This window comes from Thalassophryne amazonica, chromosome 3, assembly GCF_902500255.1.
Source record: "Thalassophryne amazonica chromosome 3, fThaAma1.1, whole genome shotgun sequence".
In the NCBI taxonomy this organism is placed as follows: Eukaryota; Metazoa; Chordata; class Actinopteri; order Batrachoidiformes; family Batrachoididae; genus Thalassophryne; species Thalassophryne amazonica.
The window spans coordinates 40,029,557-40,049,568 of record NC_047105.1 but is presented as its reverse complement, the minus strand read 5'-3'; the positions used below and the strand labels follow the sequence as shown (position 1 = coordinate 40,049,568).

General features: G+C 41.7%; 1 protein-coding gene across 1 annotated transcript in view; it reads right to left on the bottom strand.

Moving 5' to 3' along the window:
* snta1 (syntrophin, alpha 1) overlaps positions 1 to 20,012 on the bottom strand; it is a 149,766-nt gene that overhangs the window by 103,133 nt on the left and 26,621 nt on the right. The window lies entirely within an intron of this gene.

Genomic DNA, 20,012 nt, shown 5'->3' with positions numbered 1-20,012 from the left:
TGTCAATTGTGGCCTGTGGAATGTTGGTCCACTCCTCTTCAATGGCTGTGCGAAGTTCCGACTACGAACTGGAGTCAGGTCGAGACCCCGATGAGGACAACGAGCATGCAGATGAGCTTCCCTGAGACGGTTTCTGACAGTTTGTGCAGAAATTCTTTGGTTATGCAAACCGATTGTTCCAGCAGCTGTCCGAGTGGCTGGTCTCAGACGAACTTGGAGGTGAACATGCTGGATGTGGAGGTCCTGGGCTGGTGTGGTTACACGTGGTCTGCAGTTGTGAGGCTGGTTGGATGTACTGCCAATTTCTCTGAAACGCCTTTGGAGATGGCTTATGGTAGAGAAATGAACATTCAATACACGAGCAACAGCTCTGGTTGACATTCCTGCTGTCAGCATGCCAACTGCACGCTCCCTTAAATCTTGCGACATCTGTGGCATTGTGCTGTGTGATAAAACTGCACCTTTCAGAGTGGCCTTTTATTGTGGGCAGTCTAAGGCACACCTGTGCACTAATCATGGTGTCTAATCAGCATCTTGATATGGCACACCTGTGAGGTGGGATGGATTATCTCAGCAAAGGAGAACTGCTCACTATCACAGATTTAGACTGGTTTGTGAACAATATTTGAGGGAAATAGTGATATTGTGTATGTGGAAAAAGTTTTAGATCTTTGAGTTCATCTCATACAAAATGGGAGCAAAAACAAAAGTGTTGCGTTTATATTTTTGTTGAGTGTATATATACACACACACACACACACACACACACACACACACACACACACACTGCACAATGTCACCCATAAGTCTCCTAGAGAGACCAGGAAGAGCCATTACTGTCACCAAATTTGGAGTACTTACTCTCCCTATGTCACGGACCAGCCCATAGAGGGATAAAGAAGTGGCACGTAGGGGAGACCCTGCGAAACCTGGGTGGAATGAATGAAGCCTGAACACACCCCCATCTTAGAGTTACTGAACAAGCTGATATTAACAGGGTAACCTTGGTTTGGGTATTTATTAAATCCCAGATTTCATCAAGCTACTGATAGCTGCTAAAAATGCTAATGCTGTTAGCATACAAAATTAAAACAACATGAAAATTTTACTTGAAAGAAATACTGAAGTGCAGATATCCTACACGATCAATTAGGACAACTACCACATAACAAGCCATATTATTACAGATAGTTATAATAAAATGTGCCAACAAAGACAAACACACTCCTCCACAACTAGCAGCCTTTGGGAAACCAGAGCTCTGAATCGGAGCTTGGTACACAGTATCTGTTAGGGATGTCCCGATCCGATCACGTGATCGGAAATCAGGCCCGATCAAGTGGTTTCAGACTTGATCGAAATCGGACGTTGCATCCGATCAGGAATCCAATATAGATTTTATCCTCATTATTTTGATCAGCGCTATTTCAGGCTCATTATTGCAGATTAATGAGCCTTTCATGCATCGGAAGCGTCAGAGGCGTGAGACGCGTTGCTTTAGAGACGTCGCTTTAGCTCGGCTTTTGACGCGACGCTTTTGACAGGAGCACACATTGCCGCTTGTCGGCAGGCTGACGCGGGTCAAAGTTCAACCCAATCTTTTTTTCTTTTTTTTTTTTGGACAAAAGAAAAAACACAAGTTCAACCGGACATTCTCACAAATGCGTGCGGCTGAAACCGATTCCAGAGGAGAAAAGGGAACAAGAGTTGCGCAGTGAATTTGGGAAGAAGAGATGGAATTGTAACCCGGACAGAGGTGGGGGTAGTTACGTGCGCAAAGTTTCTTGCGCAGAACTGCTGTTTGTGTGTTTACGCGCTCAGCCTGACACCTCGATGGAATGACAAGAGGATGATGGACACTTTCCCACCGAAACTCTTGCTCAGTCATCCTTCCATGCGCAGCAGGACCCGGTGCTGACCAAGTCCTCAGGACGACGATCTGTCGTCTGATTAACAAAAAGAAAAAAACAAATTGCCCTGTGATCGTTTGTCTGCAAAATGGAGCGAGAGATGGTGTGTGCACGAGCGACGTGCGCACTCATCACATTTAGGAGCGCGTCTTAAACAGATTCTGTCTTCATTCACGTTCACTGCGCTGCTCTGATGTGACGTAGCTTCACGCTGTCCAATAGGAACAACGCGTCGGGCCAAAACACAGAAGACTAGTGGCAGAAACCACTGATCTGTACAAATGGTAAATGGACTGCATTTATATAGCGCTTTTCCATCTGCATCAGATGCTCAAAGCGCTTTACAATTATGCCTCACATTCACCCCGATGTCAGGGTGCTGCCATACAAGGGGCTCACTACACACCGGGAGCAATAGGGGATTAAAGACCTTGCCCAAGGGCCCTTAGTGATTTTCCAGTCAGGTGGGGATTTCAACCACAGATCAGTGCAGAAACCACGTGTCTGAAGAAAAATCCTTGGAAATGTTTTTGTTGTTGTTTGTTACATCAAAATTTCTGATTACTGTTTAAAAAAAGTTTAGAACACTTGTAATTAAAATAGCTAAATCAATAAATGGTTCTTTAGAAACCTTTCATCTATAAATTAAAACCACCTCTTATTTCAGATTAGATCATTTCTTGTTTAACATACAGAACCTTGGACATTTACTTTAGACAAATAAAATAACATGGAACATTTTTTAAGTCTGGTAGATTATTACTTGATTGTTCAAGCTACCTCAAGGAGAAATGCACTGTTTAAGTGATAAATAATAAAATAAGGTGATTAAAATGAAATTATTATATATTTAGCATTTGTTCATTGTTCATTCAGTTTTTTTCGGGACTCGGTATTGGCAGATACTCTAAATACTCTAAATCAGATGACTCGGAATCGGATGGGGGCCAAAAAAACCTGATCGGGACATCCCTAGTATCTGTCACTCAAAATGACTATGCCCCCAATTATACATAACTTTATGGCTTAAAATGTATTAAACTAAGGAATGGGTGAAAAAAAATCATCCCAAGAACAGTTGTCATGGAGGCAGAATCTAGCAATATAGACCAAAATCATTTTCTGTACCAGACTGGAAACATAATTTTCCACCAAACGTGAATAATTTTTAGGATTTTGTTTTCTGTTTATTTTATTTTATTATGAAGAGTATGCTACCTAAGTGGTAACTAGGCCTACTACTGTCAGTGTTAGCTTACCTGGAATTTATCCCTCTCCGTCAAGCTAGTTTAAGGCAACCATGGCCTACATGTTGCTGCAGCCACGAGCCCCGAGCTCTCTTTAGCCTGGAGCGGTTCCACCTCTATATCCTTTCACTAAGGTACTTATATCATGTCTCCATATACATTTCAGCATGCTTTAACGTTTTCCTGTTCTTTTTTCAATATTATTATATTAGTGATAAAAATGGAAGAGTGGGGTACAATTAGTTAAACTTTACAGCCAATGTTAGCTTATCTAGCCGGCTGCAGCACCGTTTATCATAGCTAACAATATAGTTGAATCTGTTCTGTTTGGGAAGCTAACGTTAATGCACACTTTTGTTTACATTTTTTGTTATATGAATGTGTTAATACCATTATTGTAGGGTTAAACTACGTTATTGTATTTTATACGCTAGTTACCGGCTTTGTTTAACCTTGTTGGCCTCTACTGGTGGTTGGCTCTCACTGCGGTATTGTATCACTTCCTGTTCCGGAGCACAGCGGTGTTTTTCTGTATCTGTTAGCTGTTTAATCTGCGCAGTTAGATTGATCTAGTTATCTAGATTACGATTTGTTTCCCAGTGTAATCTTTACGTGCCTTAACTAAAGCACTCATTCTGCTGAATCACCTCTAAATTATTTACACATTATTCACTTTGCGTGTTTTTAGGAATCCGCTAGCTAGCGTAGCTACTAGCTCTTAGCCGACTTTAGCATGGCGGCTTCTCCTGTCTCTCCCGCACTTTTCTGCTCTGGGTGTGAAATGTTTAGTTATTCCTCGGCCTCCTTTAGCAGTAATGGTACTTGTAATAAGTGTATCTTATTCGTAGCTTTGGAGGCCAGGCTGGGCGAATTGGAGACTCGGCTCCGCACCGTGGAAAATTCTACAGCTAGCCAGACCCCTGTAGTCGGTGCGGACCAAGGTAGCTTAGCCGCCGTTAGTTCCCCCCTGGCAGATCCCGAGCAGCCGGGAAAGCAGGCTGACTGGGTGACTGTGAGGAGGAAGCGCAGCCCTAAACAGAAGCCCCGTGTACACCGCCAACCCGTTCACATCTCTAACCGTTTTTCCCCACTCGACGACACACCCGTCGAGGATCAAACTCTGGTTATTGGCGACTCTGTTTTGAGAAATGTGAAGTTAGCGACACCAGCAACCATAGTCAATTGTCTTCGGGGGCCAGAGCAGGCGACATTGAAGGAAATTTGAAACTGCTGGTTAAGGCTAAGCGTAAATTTGGTAAGATTGTAATTCACGTCGGCAGTAATGGACACCGGTTACGCCAATCGGAGGTCACTAAAATTAACATTAAATCGGTGTGTAACTTTGCAAAAACAATGTCGGACTCTGTTGTTTTCTCTGGGCCCCTCCCCAATCAGACCGGGAGTGACATGTTTAGCCGCATGTTCTCTTGAATTGCTGGCTGTCTGAGTGGTGTCCAAAAAATGAGGTGGGCTTCATAGATAATTGGCAAAGCTTCTGGGGGAAAACCTGGTCTTGTTAGGAGAGACGGCATCCATCCCACTTTGGATGGAGCAGCTCTCATTTCTAGAAATCTGGCTAATTTTCTTAAATCCTCCAAACCGTGACTATCCAGGGTTGGGACCAGGAAGCAGAGTTGTAGTCTTACACACCTCTCTGCAGCTTCTCTCCCCCTGCCATCCCCTCATTACCCCATCCCCGTAGAGACGGTGCCTGCTCCCAGACTACCAATAACCAGCAAAAATCTATTTAAGCATAAAAATTCAAAAGAAAAAATAATATAGCACCTTCTACTGCACCACAGACTAAAACAGTTAAATGTGGTCTATTAAACATTAGGTCTCTCTCTTCTAAGTCCCTGTTGGTAAATGATATAATAATTGATCAACATATTGATTTATTCTGCCTTACAGAAACCTGGTTACAGCAGGATGAATATGTTAGTTTAAATGAGTCAACACCCCCGAGTCACACTAACTGTCAGAATGCTCGTAGCACGGGCCGGGGCGGAGGATTAGCAGCAATCTTCCATTCCAGCTTATTAATTAATCAAAAACCCAGACAGAGCTTTAATTCATTTGAAAGCTTGTCTCTTAGTCTTGTCCATCCAAATTGGAAGTCCCAAAAACCAGTTTTATTTGTTATTATCTATCGTCCACCTGGTCGTTACTGTGAGTTTCTCTGTGAATTTTCAGACCTTTTGTCTGACTTAGTGCTTAGCTCAGATAAGATAATTATAGTGGGCGATTTTAACATCCACACAGATGCTGAGAATGACAGCCTCAACACTGCATTTAATCTATTATTAGACTCTATTGGCTTTGCTCAAAAAGTAAATGAGTCCACCCACCACTTTAATCATATCTTAGATCTTGTTCTGACTTATGGTATGGAAATAGAAGACTTAACAGTATTCCCTGAAAACTCCCTTCTGTCTGATCATTTTTTAATAACATTTACATTTACTCTGATGGACTACCCAGCAGTAGGGAATAAGTTTCATTACACTAGAAGTCTTTCAGAAAGCGCTGTAACTAGGTTTAAGGATATGATTCCTTCTTTATGTTCTCTAATGCCATATAACAACACAGTGCAGAGTAGCTACCTAAACTCTGTAAGGGAGATAGAGTATCTCGTCAATAGTTTTACATCCTCATTGAAGACAACTTTGGATGCTGTAGCTCCTCTGAAAAAGAGAGCTTTAAATCAGAAGTGTCTGACTCCATGGTATAACTCTCAAACTCGTAGCTTAAAGCAGATAACCCGTAAGTTGGAGAGGAAATGGGCGTCTCACTAATTTAGAAGATCTTCACTTAGCCTGGAAAAAGAGTCTGTTGCTCTATAAAAAAGCCCTCCGTAAAGCTAGGACATCTTTCTACTCATCCAGGCTAAGTGAAGAAAATAAGAACAACCCCAGGTTTCTTTTCAGCACTGTAGCCAGGCTGACAAAGAGTCAGAGCTCTATTGAGCTGAGTATTCCATTAACTTTAACTAGTAATGAGTTCATGACTTTCTTTGCTAACAAAATTTTAACTATTAGAGAAAAAATTACTCATAACCATCCCAAAGACGTATCGTTATCTTTGGCTGCTTTCAGTGATGCCGGTATTTGGTTAGACTCTTTCTCTCCGATTGTTCTGTCTGAGTTATTTTCATTAGTTACTTCATCCAAACCATCAACATGTTTATTAGACCCCATTCCTACCAGGCTGCTCAAGGAAGCCCTACCATTATTTAATGCTTCGATCTTAATATGATCAATCTATCTTTGTTAGTTGGCTATGTACCACAGGCTTTTAAGGTGGCAGTAATTAAACCATTACTTAAAAAGCCATCACTTGACCCAGCTATCTTAGCTAATTATAGGCCAATCTCCAACCTTCCTTTTCTCTCAAAAATTCTTGAAAGGGTAGTTGTAAAACAGCTAACTGATCATCTGCAGAGGAATGGTCTATTGAAGAGTTTCAGTCAGGTTTTAGAATTCATCATAGTACAGAAACAGCATTAGTGAAGGTTACAAATGATCTTCTTATGGCCTCGGACAGTGGACTCATCTCTGTGCTTGTTCTGTTAGACCTCAGTGCTGCTTTTGATACTGTTGACCATAAAATTTTATTACAGAGATTAGAGCATGCCATAGGTATTAAAGGCACTGCGCTGCGGTGGTTTGAATCATATTTGTCTAATAGATTACAATTTGTTCATGTAAATGGGGAATCTTCTTCACAGACTAAAGTTAATTATGGAGTTCCACAAGGTTCTGTGCTAGGACCAATTTATTCACTTTATATATGCTTCCCTTAGGCAGTATTATTAGACGGTATTGCTTAAATTTTCATTGTTACGCAGATGATACCCAGCTTTATCTATCCATGAAGCCAGAGGACACACACCAATTAGCTAAACTGCAGGATTGTCTTACAGACATAAAGACATGGATGACCTCTAATTTCCTGCTTTTAAACTCAGATAAAACTGAAGTTATTGTTCTTGGCCCCACAAATCTTAGAAACATGGTGTCTAACCAGATCCTTACTCTGGATGGCATTACCCTGACCTCTAGTAATACTGTGAGAAATCTTGGAGTCATTTTTGATCAGGATATGTCATTCAAAGCGCATATTAAACAAATATGTAGGACTGCTTTTTTGCATTTACGCAATATCTCTAAAATCAGAAAGGTCTTGTCTCAGAGTGATGCTGAAAAACTAATTCATGCATTTATTTCCTCTAGGCTGGACTATTGTAATTCATTATTATCAGGTTGTCCTAAAAGTTCCCTAAAAAGCCTTCAGTTAATTCAAAATGCTGCAGCTAGAGTGCTGACGGGGGACTAGAAGGAGAGAGCATATCTCACCCATATTGGCCTCTCTTCATTGGCTTCCTGTTAATTCTAGAATAGAATTTAAAATTCTTCTTCTTACTTATAAGGTTTTGAATAATCAGGTCCCATCTTATCTTAGGGACCTCGTAGTACCATATCACCCCAATAGAGCGCTTCGCTCTCAGACTGCAGGCTTACTTGTAGTTCCTAGGGTTTGTAAGAGTAGAATGGGAGGCAGAGCCTTCAGCTTTCAGGCTCCTCTCCTGTGGAACCAGCTCCCCAATTCAGATCAGGGAGACAGACACCCTCTCTACTTTTAAGATTAGGCTTAAAACTTTCCTTTTTGCTAAAGCTTATAGTTAGGGCTGGATCAGGTGACCCTGAACCATCCCTTAGTTATGCTGCTATAGACGTAGACTGCTGGGGGGTTCCCATGATGCACTGTTTCTTTCTCTTTTTTGCTCTGTATGCACCACTCTGCATTTAATCATTAGTGATCGATCTCTGCTCCCCTCCACAGCATGTCTTTTTCCTGGTTCTCTCCCTCAGCCCCAACCAGTCCCAGCAGAAGACTGCCCCTCCCTGAGCCTGGTTCTGCTGGAGGTTTCTTCCTGTTAAAAGGGAGTTTTTCCTTCCCACTGTAGCCAAGTGCTTGCTCACAGGGGGTCGTTTTGACCGTTGGGGTTTTACATCATTATTGTATGGCCTTGCCTTACAATATAAAGCGCCTTGGGGCAACTGTTTGTTGTGATTTGGCGCTATATAAAAAAAAAATTGATTGATGATTGATTGTTGGCTAGCAAGGTATGGTTGGCTTATTAACAGCTAATTTAATGGTAGCTCATCTAGCTATAGTTAGCTTATATTCTTGATTTACATTTTTATTTTACATGGTGTAGATTTTTAATGATTCTTTAATAGATAACAACATATAGTGTCTAAATTTGAAGTTTCCTTTAGATAGCATATAGAATATGTATTTTGTCTTCCTATAGTAAGCTAGCATGGTGAACCTTAGATAGATACCTAAAATATTATATCATAGCTTCTGTTTCTATAATAAAATAACCATACTTATAGCTTAAGGTATGTTTACACATAACCAAGACGCATTACAAATGTCATTTTTCTGTCATTCGTGACACATTCCTGACATTCTTAATGTGACTTAAAGCATATGAATAGTTTTCTTAATAGTGCGTGTTGGTGCGTGATATTCTTGATATTCGTGGAGCATGTTTTTGCCTGTCAAAAAATCTTCCACGAATGTCACACACCACCCTCATTTCGTCTCACGTCGTGGAGGTCGCAACTGAGCGTACTGATCCGTATTGATGAGTATTGATCCTTAATAGAACATGACAATGTTCGTAGTGGTTCTTGGAGCCCGAACTGTCACGCGTTATTACGAAGTGACACGGAAACTGTCAAGTTTTGACACGACTTGTAACGCGGCATCACATTTCACTGCGCACCACGACAAATCAGTTTTCTGTCATGTGCGCACAATTAAACTCGTCTCCAAATGTCGTTCCACAGTTCCTGCTGAAGCTCCTCAGGATGCTCCTGCAGGTGTTCCACCTGCTGTTGTAACCGATGAGCGGGAGAACGAATCTGAGCAGCGAGAGGAGACCCACGTGCAGCGAGACATCTCTGCACCTCCTCCAGTCCGGCAGAGGAAGAAGCGTGCGCACAATTAAACCCTGCTGCATCACATTCAGTTTGACTGCTGACACCAAGTCGGCTAAAAGTCTAATTTCACTGGTCTTCAGCACGCTCCTGCAGGTGTTCCACCTGCTGCATGTGCCTGATGTTTGGAAAAATGAGCGAGACAAGAGCTGCATGAAGCTACACATCTGGCTCTGTCCGTCTGCTCCTCCTCTCTGCGCCACTCCATGGCACAGAGCCCAACTACGCATGCAGTCACAAAGTTCTTCTGAAAAACTGGAGCAATCTGAATTCGGTTGAATGAATATGGGTGTGTGTGTGGAGACAATTCACCTCGTTCACAACGTGACAGAACTTAACGATGCACTGTTACGCGCAATAGTGCGGAACATTATTCTTGACCGTGCGTAATGGTTCCTGATAATTCTCCAGCAACACGTGCCACTAATCGTAACGCGTGGTAACAGGTTGCAGCAGTTACTAAGGACACCTGAGGCCTCTGCCCCGAATCATCACATTCGTGATCAGCAGCCAAGAATGTGTACTTTGTGGCATTCGTGACTTGTCGTCGTTATGTGTGAACGCAGCATTAGCCTACTAGCTATAATTTAATTTTACTACTAGTGTACAGACTAGGTATACGTATAATACAATCTTCTCCTGTATGAATATTTAGGTTTTAGAAGCTAACGCCTATAATATTACGTAGTAACTATATTTCTTGTATATGTTGTTTATTACCCATATTGTGTAGATATCACTTATATACATGATGTCCATTTTCTTGAGCCGCTTGGGTTGGTAGGGAGAGTTCCCATGGGATAAAAAATCTTTTCAACCTACGTTCCCTGGTTCTCAAGACTAAGCACCAAAGTGGCTCTACTCTACTCTTCTATTCTACTCTTCTTTTGTAGATATTTAGATATACCTTAGTATACACTAGTAGAGTTCTACCTTAGAACTGGAATGTATTATAGAAGACATACGAGGTCTATTAGAAAAGAAACCGACCTTTTTATTTTTTCAAAAACTATATGGATTTGAATCACGTGTGATTGCGTCAGACAAGCTTGAACCCTCGTGCGCATGTGTGAGTTTTTTCACGCCTGTCGGTTGCGTCATTCGCCTGTGGGCAGCCTTTGAGTGAGCACTGGTCCACTCCCCTCGTCGGAATTCCTTTGTCTGACTTCTTCCTGAGAGACTGGCGCTTTGCTTGATCAAACTTTTTTCTGAAACTGTAAGGCACATCCAAGTGGACACCATTCGAGAAATTCAGACAGTTTTCGGTGAAAATTTTAAGGCTGATGAGAGATTATGGAGTGTTACTGTCACTTTAAGGACTGCCCACGGGGCCGGACGGCACGCCGCGCCCCAAGCCGCCGTCGTCAGCCTGTTTCGAGCTGAAAACTTCCAAATTTAAGCCTCTGTTGACCCAGGACGTCGTGAGAGAACAGAGAAGTTTCAGAAGAGCTCGGGATCAGCAGTTTACCCGGACATGCCACTGTTAAAGGAGATTTTGTAATGAAAGACGTGCGGACGGATTTGCGCGTCGGCACCCAGCCGCTCATTGTGCGGCGCCACACCAAAACACCTCTGTTGGAAGCATTACAGGACAAGTTTGAACATGCCCAGCTGTTAAACAATTTCTCGGATACTCACTTGACTGAAAGCCATCGAAAACCACCTGAATCTTACGAATGGTTATCAACACGGTGGTGTTTTGCTGTGGCAACCGACAGGCATGAAAAAACTCATGCGTGTGCATGAAGGTTCAAGCTTGTCTGACGTAATCGCACGTGATTCAAATCCATATAGTTTTTAAAAAAAATAAAAAGGTCGGTTTCTTTTCTAATAGACCTCGTACTGTGGGGCCAAAAGGTATTTAGTCAGTCCCTCATTGTGCAAGTTCTCCTACATAGAAAGATGAGAGAGACCTGTAATTTTCATTAACTGTAAGAGACAAAAAAAAAAAAATCAGGAAATCACATTGCAGAATTTTTAAAGAATTTATTTGTAAATTATGGTGGAAAATAAGTATTTGGTCAATAACAAAAGTTCAACTCAATACTCTGTAACATAATCTTTGTTGGCAATGACAGAGGTCAAACGTTTCCTGTAAGTCTTCACCAAGTTTGCACACACTGTAGCTGGTATTTTGGCCCATTCCTCCATGCAGATCTCCTCTAGAGCAGTGATGTTTTGGGGCTGTCGCTGGGCAATACGGACTTTCAACGCCCTCAACAAATTTTCTATGGGGTTGAGGTCTGGAGACTGGCTTGGCCACTCCAGGATCTTGAAATGCTTTTTACAGAGCCACTCCTTTGTTGCCCAAGCGGTGTGTTTGGGATCACTGTCATGCTGGAAGACCCAGCCACGTTGCATCTTCAGTGCTCTCACTGATGGAAGGAGGTTTTGGCTTAAAATCTCATGATACATGGCCCCATTCATTCTTCCCTTAACACGGATCAGTCGTCCTGTCCCCTTTACAGAAAAACAGCACCAAAGCATGGTGTTTCCAACCCCATGCTTCACAGTAGATATAGTGTTCTTGGAATGCAACTCAGCATTCTTCTTCTTCCAAACACGACTAGTTAGGTTTTTACCAAAATGTTCTATTTTGGTTTCATCTGACCACATGATATTCTCCCAGTCCTCTTCTGGATCATCCATATGCTCTCTGGCAAACTTCTGACGGGCCTGGACACGCACTGTCTTAAGCAGGGGGACACGCCTGGCACTGCAGGATTTGAGTCCTTCTCTGCATAGTGTGTAGCCTTTGTTACTTTGGTCCTAGCTCTCTGGAGGTCATTCATCAGGTTCCTCCATGTATTTCTGGGATTTTTGTTCACCGTTCTCATGATCATTTTGACCCCACGGGATGAGATCTTGCATGGAGCCCCAGATCGAGGGAGATTATCAATGGTCTTGTATGTCTTCCATTTTCTTACAATTACTCCCACAGTTGATTTATTCACACCAACCTGCTTATCTATTGTAGATTCACTCTTCCCAGCCTGGTGCACATCTACAATTTTCTTCCTGGTGTCCTTCGATAGCTCTTTGGTCTTGGCCATGGTTGAGTTTGGAGTCTGACTGTTTGAGGCTGTGGGCAGGTGTCTTTTATACAGATAACGAGTTCCAACAGGTGCCATTAATACAGGTAACAGGTGGAGGACAGAAGAGCTTCTTAAAGAAGAAGTTACAGGTCTGTGAGAGCCAGAAATCTTGCTTGTTTGTGGGTGAATAAATACTTATTTTCCACCACAAATACGTATTTAGTAAATACTAGTATTTTAAATAAATTCTTAAAAAATCCTACAATGTGATTTTCTGGATTTTTTTTTCTCATTTTGTCTCTCATAGTTGAAGTGTACCTATGATGAAAATTACAGACCTCTCTCATCTTTCTAAGTAGGAGAACTTGCACAATCAGGGGCTGACTAAATACTTTTTGGCCCCACTGTACGTTACTGAATTTTCATGTTTATTTCTGCTTTAAAGTTGGACATTTTAACAGGGGCTTCTATGCCAACGTGCTCTTTTCTGGAGCCAGCCTCAAGCAGCAGAACCTGCATGTTTTTGTGGCTTCATTTTGGATAACTGGTATGTTCCACTTGTCCATAACTGACAGACGGAACAGATATATAACACAGCTTCAGTAAATATTTAAATTTTAAGTGCAAACTCCACAGAAACACAAACTAACAAAAACTATTTAAAAAATCTTTACACACACGCTGCATCAAATACTAGAAAACAGAACATTTTGAAGTATGTTAAAAAATAAAGTGCAGGAAACTGGTAACAGCATTTTCTAAAACTGAAATTAAAATTTAAATGGATAATATTTAAATAGATAAAAATGAAATGCATATATAGCTCATCAAAGTATTTCCCCTGTACAACTGAATATATAAAGCAAAATCAAATAAAACACTAAAACAAGGTTATACATTTTTAATTGATTATACAATATTTTCAGAAATGTCTGTCAGTTAGTTAGTTTGTTTGTTTACCTACTCCATCCAGGTCTTTCAGCAAATTTCCACTAAACGTGGTATGTGGTTCAGTCAGTTGTCTTCTGTTTTGAGCTGGAAGCCTCGTTTCTTTTGGGTGTGTGAGCATTCGTCACAATGCAAAGTAGCCAAAGTTTAATTTGGTTGAACTTTCTTAAGGTGCTTCCTGACAAAATTGTTCATCTTGATGAGAAAATGTGACTATTCTAACCACTGCCGCACGCGAGGGGAAATTAAAATGGTTGATCATATTAGCGCAAACCAGCAATAATAATGTACCTGTTCACAAATGAAATATAGATTGAAACAACAATCCTTTCTCCTTTAACTGTCCATTCACCCTATTGTGCACCAGAGAGTCGCTGCAGTCTAAATAACAGAGAATCCACATGACGACAATTACAATTGAACATTATACTACCAAAATGTAATTTTTTATGCTTTTCATCACATTAATAACAGACTGCTGCATGAGACCCTGAAAACTTGCCAAAACAAATATTCCAAATAATCCATGTCTGCTACGTTTAATCTGCGGAGATCTTCATAAACGCAAACCGAATTTCAGACACATGCTTTTCCACATGCTCTAGCTGCTCACACTGTGTTCCCGCTGCGACGGATTTCGTGCACACGCACGAAACCGCTGCATTGGAATCGTTCATCCTTGCCCAACCCGACGTCATCGCAATGTTTTCAGGGTTCGCTCATTCGGGCAGTTTCGAGCAGCAGAGAAGATTATTAGGGCCAGGCTGCCAAACATTGTTGAACTGGCAGAACAGTGCTTCTTGTTCAGGGCAAGAAGGATAATCAGGGACATTTTATATCCCTTTAACAATCTGTTTTCCCTCCTGTCCTCAGGTAGACGGTACTGTAGCCTGAGTTGCAAAACACACAGATTCAGGGACAGCATTTACCCAACCGCCATAAGACAGTTAAATACAAATCAATAGAAAGAATTGTGCAATACGGAATGTAGAACATACACTGTAGCATGTGGTAGAAACTTTATCCTTGTAGCATCTTGTGAGCTAATGCAAAGTTAATTTCCATATAACAGTTTTTTTTTTCTAAATGAGTAAGAAAACCTACTGCATGTACCTGCAGCTGATCAATACCACACAACACTCCTGCAAAATAATGTACTGGTGTAGGTGGTACAGTTGCAGGGGAATACACGGCATTTCTCAGTGGCATCATTTTCCTCCTCATATCTTGCACGGAGCGCGTCTCCGTGCCCTTGTCAACTGGCCAACAGTGGGTGTCCACTGCAGAAGAGCTTTCTCATATCCAATCTGCTGTTACTTAACAGACTCGAAGACGGAGCTGCAGAAAGTACCGACATTATAATTAGGAGGACTCAAAAGTCTCAGCTGAAGACAGATTTTGGACACAACAGCATGTCTTCTGTAATAACCATCCAATAACTGCATAATTAGTCGCTTGTGTGTAAGACAAAGCGTAAATATAATCAGCAGAGTTCAGATATTGACTTAATTTGATTCAAGTCACAGCAAATGTTGTATCTGAGCATTGAAGGTGGTTTCCCCACCAGGCAGAAATCCAGTTTTAAGTTCAGGGTTCTCCCTAAGATTTTTAATGAGCAGGTATAAACAAAGGCCAGTGTGAAGCGTTCAATAATATGTCATACTGAATGACATAATCATATAGGAATGGCGGAGAGAGAAAAACAAGGAGAATCCATCATAGGGTGATTACATTCAGTAAAGATGCATTTTTTTCCACCCCTCAGTAAATTCTCAATTGTGCACCGACGTGCATGCAGAGGGCAAGAGAGGGGGAAAAAAATGAAAACAGCGGGCGTCGAGGCACAGCAACAGGGTGCAGGAAATAAACAGGGCAGCCACAGTTACTAGCAGGGCGCGCCACCCTGTTGTGGATTGGTTGGGAGGACCCACGACTTCCTCCCCGGGTTGCACCTCTGAGTGATTTCTTGAGATTTAAATCATGTATCATCCTTTGGAGCCACAGTCAAGTACTCCTTACAACAACACAGAGGGCGAGATGATACAATTCGCCTCCTCTGCAGTCTCTAACTACTACTGTACTGGACTTCTCCATGGCATCGAGATCAGGTAAAGGAGAACATTCAGAACAACCGTACCTACCTGAAGGTCAAACCTAGCATACAGAGTAGGAAGGGTGGGGTCAACCATGTACGGATACATAAGGAAACCCATTCACATCTTTCGAAAATTTAGAGACTCACAATAACTCGACATACATAAGAGAGGAACGACTACCCCCAGGAAAACCCCAAGGAAGCCAAAACAGAAAGGCCATAGACCAGCTTCAAACACATGGCCTTGCTGTGAGCTAAGAGCAATAAACACTAGAGGCAGAACAACCCACTACTAGCCCCAGGATGCATGATATCGCCATTCAATACATATCATCATAGACAAATACGCCCTGTTCACATTAATTATACAGAAAACTATCTGTAGTGAATGTGTAACATATAAATTACAATCCTTGAGGTCATCTGGTTGCTGTTTGCATATTTTATGAACCTTAGGATTCTTCTGCAAGAGGTCATTATTCCTTCTGTGTAGTAGATGACTTTTCATAGCATCAGGATGCTCATAAAAAACAGATTTAATTCAATACAGGATCCACCGTACGATTTTAATGAAACACAATGTATCGTTCCACTCCTATCAAACACTGTCCTGTTGAATCACTCGTAAACAAGGAATGTAACTCACGATTTTCTTGGCGACCACAAACCTATCAACTACAACCCCTGGCAAAAATTATGGAATCACCGGCCTCGGAGGATGTTCATTCAGTTGTTTAATTTTGTAGAAAAAAAAGCAGATCACAGACATGACACAAAACTAAAGTCATTTAAAATGGCAGCTTTCTGGCTTTAAGAAACACTATAAGAAATCAGGAAAAAAAACTGTGGCAGTCAGTAACGGTTACTTTTTTAGATCAAGCAGAGGGAAAAAAATATGGAATCACTCAATTCTGAGGAAAAAATTCTGAAATCATGAAAAACAAAAGAACGCTCCAACACATCACTAGTATTTTGTTGGACCACCTCTGGCTTTTATAACAGCTTGCAGTCTCTGAAGCATGGACTTAATGAGTGACAGTACTCTTCATCAATCTGGCTCCAACTTTCTCTGATTGCTGTTGCCAGATCAGCTTTGCAGGTTGGAGCCTTGTCATGGACCATTTTCTTCAACTTCCACCAAAGATTTTCAATTGGATTAAGATCCGGACTATTTGCAGGCAATGACACTGACCCTAAGTGTCTTTTTGCAAGGAATGTTTTCACAGTTTTTGCTCTATGGCAAGATGCATTATCATCTTGAAAAATGATATCATCCCCAAATATCCTTTCAGTTGATGGGATAAGAAAAGTGTCCAAACTATCAATGTAAACTTGTGCATTTATTGATGATGAGATAGATAAAGCTGGGTATCATCTGCGTAACAATGAAAATTTAAGCAATGCTGTCTAATAATACTGCCTAAGGGAAGCATGTATAAAGTGAATAAAATTGGTCCTAGCACAGAACCTTGTGGAACTCCATAATTAACCTTAGTCTGTGAAGAAGATTCCCCATTTACATGAACAAATTGTAATCTATTAGATAAATATGATTCAAACCACCGCAGCGCAGTGCCTTTAATACCTTTATTGATGGTGTAATGACAGCCATCTCCCCAGTGCCTTTACCTGACATACAGCCCCATATCATCAATGACTGTGGAAATTTACATGTTCTCTTCAGGCAGTCATCTTTATAAATCTCATTGGAACGGCACCAAACAAAAGTTCCAGCATCATCACCTTGCCCAATGCAGATTCGAGATTCATCACTGAATATGACTTTCATCCAGTCATCCACAGTCCACGATTGCTTTTCCTTAGCCCACTGTAACCTTGGTTTTTTCTGTTTAGGTGTTAATGATGGCTTTCGTTTAGCTTTTCTGTATGTAAATCCCATTTCCTTTAGGCGGTTTCTTACAGTTCGGTCACAGACGTTGACTCCAGTTTCCTCCCATTCGTTCCTCATTTGTTTTGTTGTGCATTTTCGATTTTTGAGACATATTGCTGTAACTTTTCTGTCTTGATGCTTTGATGTCTTCCTTGGTCTACCAGTATGTTTGCCTTTAACAACCTTCCCATGTTGTTTGTATTTGGTCCAGAGTTTAGACACAGCTGACTGTGAACAACCAACATCTTTTGCAACATTGCGTGATGATTTACCCTCTTAAGAGTTTGAAAATCCTCTCCTTTGTTTCAATTGACATCTCTCGTGTTGGAGCCATGATTCATGTCAATCCACTTGGTGCAACAGCTCTCCAAGGTGTGATCACTCCTTTTTAGATGCAGACTAACGAGCAGATCTGATTTGATGCAGGTGTTAGTTTTGGGGATGAAAATTTACAGGGTGATTCCATAATTTATTCCTCAGAATTGAGTGAGTCCATATTTTTTTCCCCTCTGCTTGGTCTAAAAAAGTAAACGTTACTGACTGCCACAATTATTTTTCCTGATTTCTTATAGTGTTTCTTAAAGCCAGAAAGTTGCCATTTGAAATGACTTTAGTTTTGTATTGCACACTGTTACTTCACACATGCATGATCAAAAGGTGGCCAATTTCATACTAATATGCAGATATTTTCATTCTCTTTAGTATTAACTTTCATTTTTGTCCAGTTTAAGATACCACTGTAGCAATTTAGTGCAAAGACTGACTGTATATTCCACATTAAACTTTAAGACTTTCGGAATATTTAAGTCAGCAAGGAAAGTTGGTGCTACTGTGCAAATACTTCAGTTGCAGTACACATTACACAAATGTAATGTGTAATGTCTAATGTAAGGTGCGTTTACACATAAGCAAGACGTGTTACGAATGTAATTTTTCTGTCATTTCTGACATTCTTAACGTGACTTAACGCATCTGAATAGGGTTCTTAACAGTGCGTGTTGGTGCGTGATATTTTTGATATTGGTGGAGCATGTTTTTGCCTGTCAAAAACTCTTCCACGAATGTCACACACCACCCGCATTTCGTCTCATGACGTGGAGAACGCAACTGAGCGTGTTGATCCGTCTTGATGAGTATTGATCCTTAATAGAACGTGACAACGTTCGTAGTGGTTCCTGTGATGGTTCTTGGAGCCCAAACTGTCACGCATTATTACGAAGTGACACGGAAACTGTCAAGTTTTGACACGACTTGTAAGGCGGCGTCACATTTCACTGCACGCCACGACAAATCAGTTTTTTGTCACGTGCACACAATTAAACTCGGCTCCACAGCATTCAGTTTGATGCAGTATGCCAAAGAGGAACAGTGCCGCGAAGTCAGCCAAGTGTCGTTCTACAATTCCTGCTGAAGCTCCTCAGGACGGTCCGGCAGGTGTTCCACCTGCTGTTGTAACCAATGAGCAGGAAAACGAGTCTGAGCCAGAGGAACCAGAGAAGCCTCACGTGCAGCCAGACATCTCTGCACCTCCTCCAGTCCGGCGGAGGAAGAACCGTGCGCACAATTAAACTCTGATGCACCGCATTTAGTTTGATTTCTGACACCAAGTCGGCTAAAAGTCTCATTTCAGTGCTCTCCTGCAGGTGTTCCACCTGCTGCATGTGCCTGATGTTTGGGAAAACATGCGAGACGAGAGCCGCATGAAGCCACTCCACGGCACAGAGCCCAACTACGCATGCAGTCACAAAGTTCTTCTGAAAAACTGGAGCGATCTGAATTCGGTTGGATGAATATGGGTGTGTGTGGGGAGACAATTCACCTCGTTCACAACATGACAGAACTTAACGATGCACTGTTACGCGCAATAGTGCACAACAGTGCGGAACACTATTCTTGACCATGCGTAATGGTTCCTGATAATTCTCCAGCAACACGTGCCATTAATCATAACGGGTGGTAACAGGTTGCAGCAGTTCCTGAGGACACCTGACGCCTCTGCCCCAAATCATCACATTCGTGATCAGCGGCCAACAATGTGTACTTCGTGGCATTCGTGACTTGTTGTCGTTATGTGTAAATGCAGCAGTACATACATTCATTTGTTGTTGCACAAACAAAATGGAGCAGTGTTTGCAACACTACTGTGCAAAGACAGTTTTGGCACCTTTGTGACTAATTTAAAAAAATAACCCCTAACAATGTAATATTTACACTGCTGGCGGAGAACCTACGGCCTGATATACCTGTTGCCTTTGCAACATGGTACCGAATAAGGGCAGAAAAATATGTTAATGGAGACATATACAATAAATAACAGTAAGCACAAAGCACCCACTGCAGGACCCAACACCAGATACAACGCGCTGTGATATGAGTCATCACATTACACTTGTGAACACATTTCAGGAAGATATTTGTCTGGCCCAGATTTTGAACCTGCCATCACATGAAGGTGACACATCAGGCTTTCCTCCCCTTTAAATTATTTATACCAACCAACACAATGTGGGAGTGCTGGCTCTTATACCAAAGCAAAACCATGACAGTCAGTGACAATTACATCTTTGTTTTGGCTGCTCCCACTTTTTTTTTTAATAGGGCAGCGCAATCTCATTTGAATCTCTGCATGATATCGCAAGATTTGACCACTTCTGGGGGCAGCCTCCCATTGCACAATACCAACACAGCATAACTTCACACGGATAAATGGTGTACCATTTTGTTTTCGGCTGCAATCACTGAAGCAGTCGTGAAAAGTGCAGGGTTTTTTTTCAGTTTCCAGTGGAGAAGGGAAGACGAGGCAAATGGGAGAGGTCGTGTCGGTAAGTGTTAGCCTCTCTGGCCTCCACAACCGCCTCGACATGTTTGAGCTCCG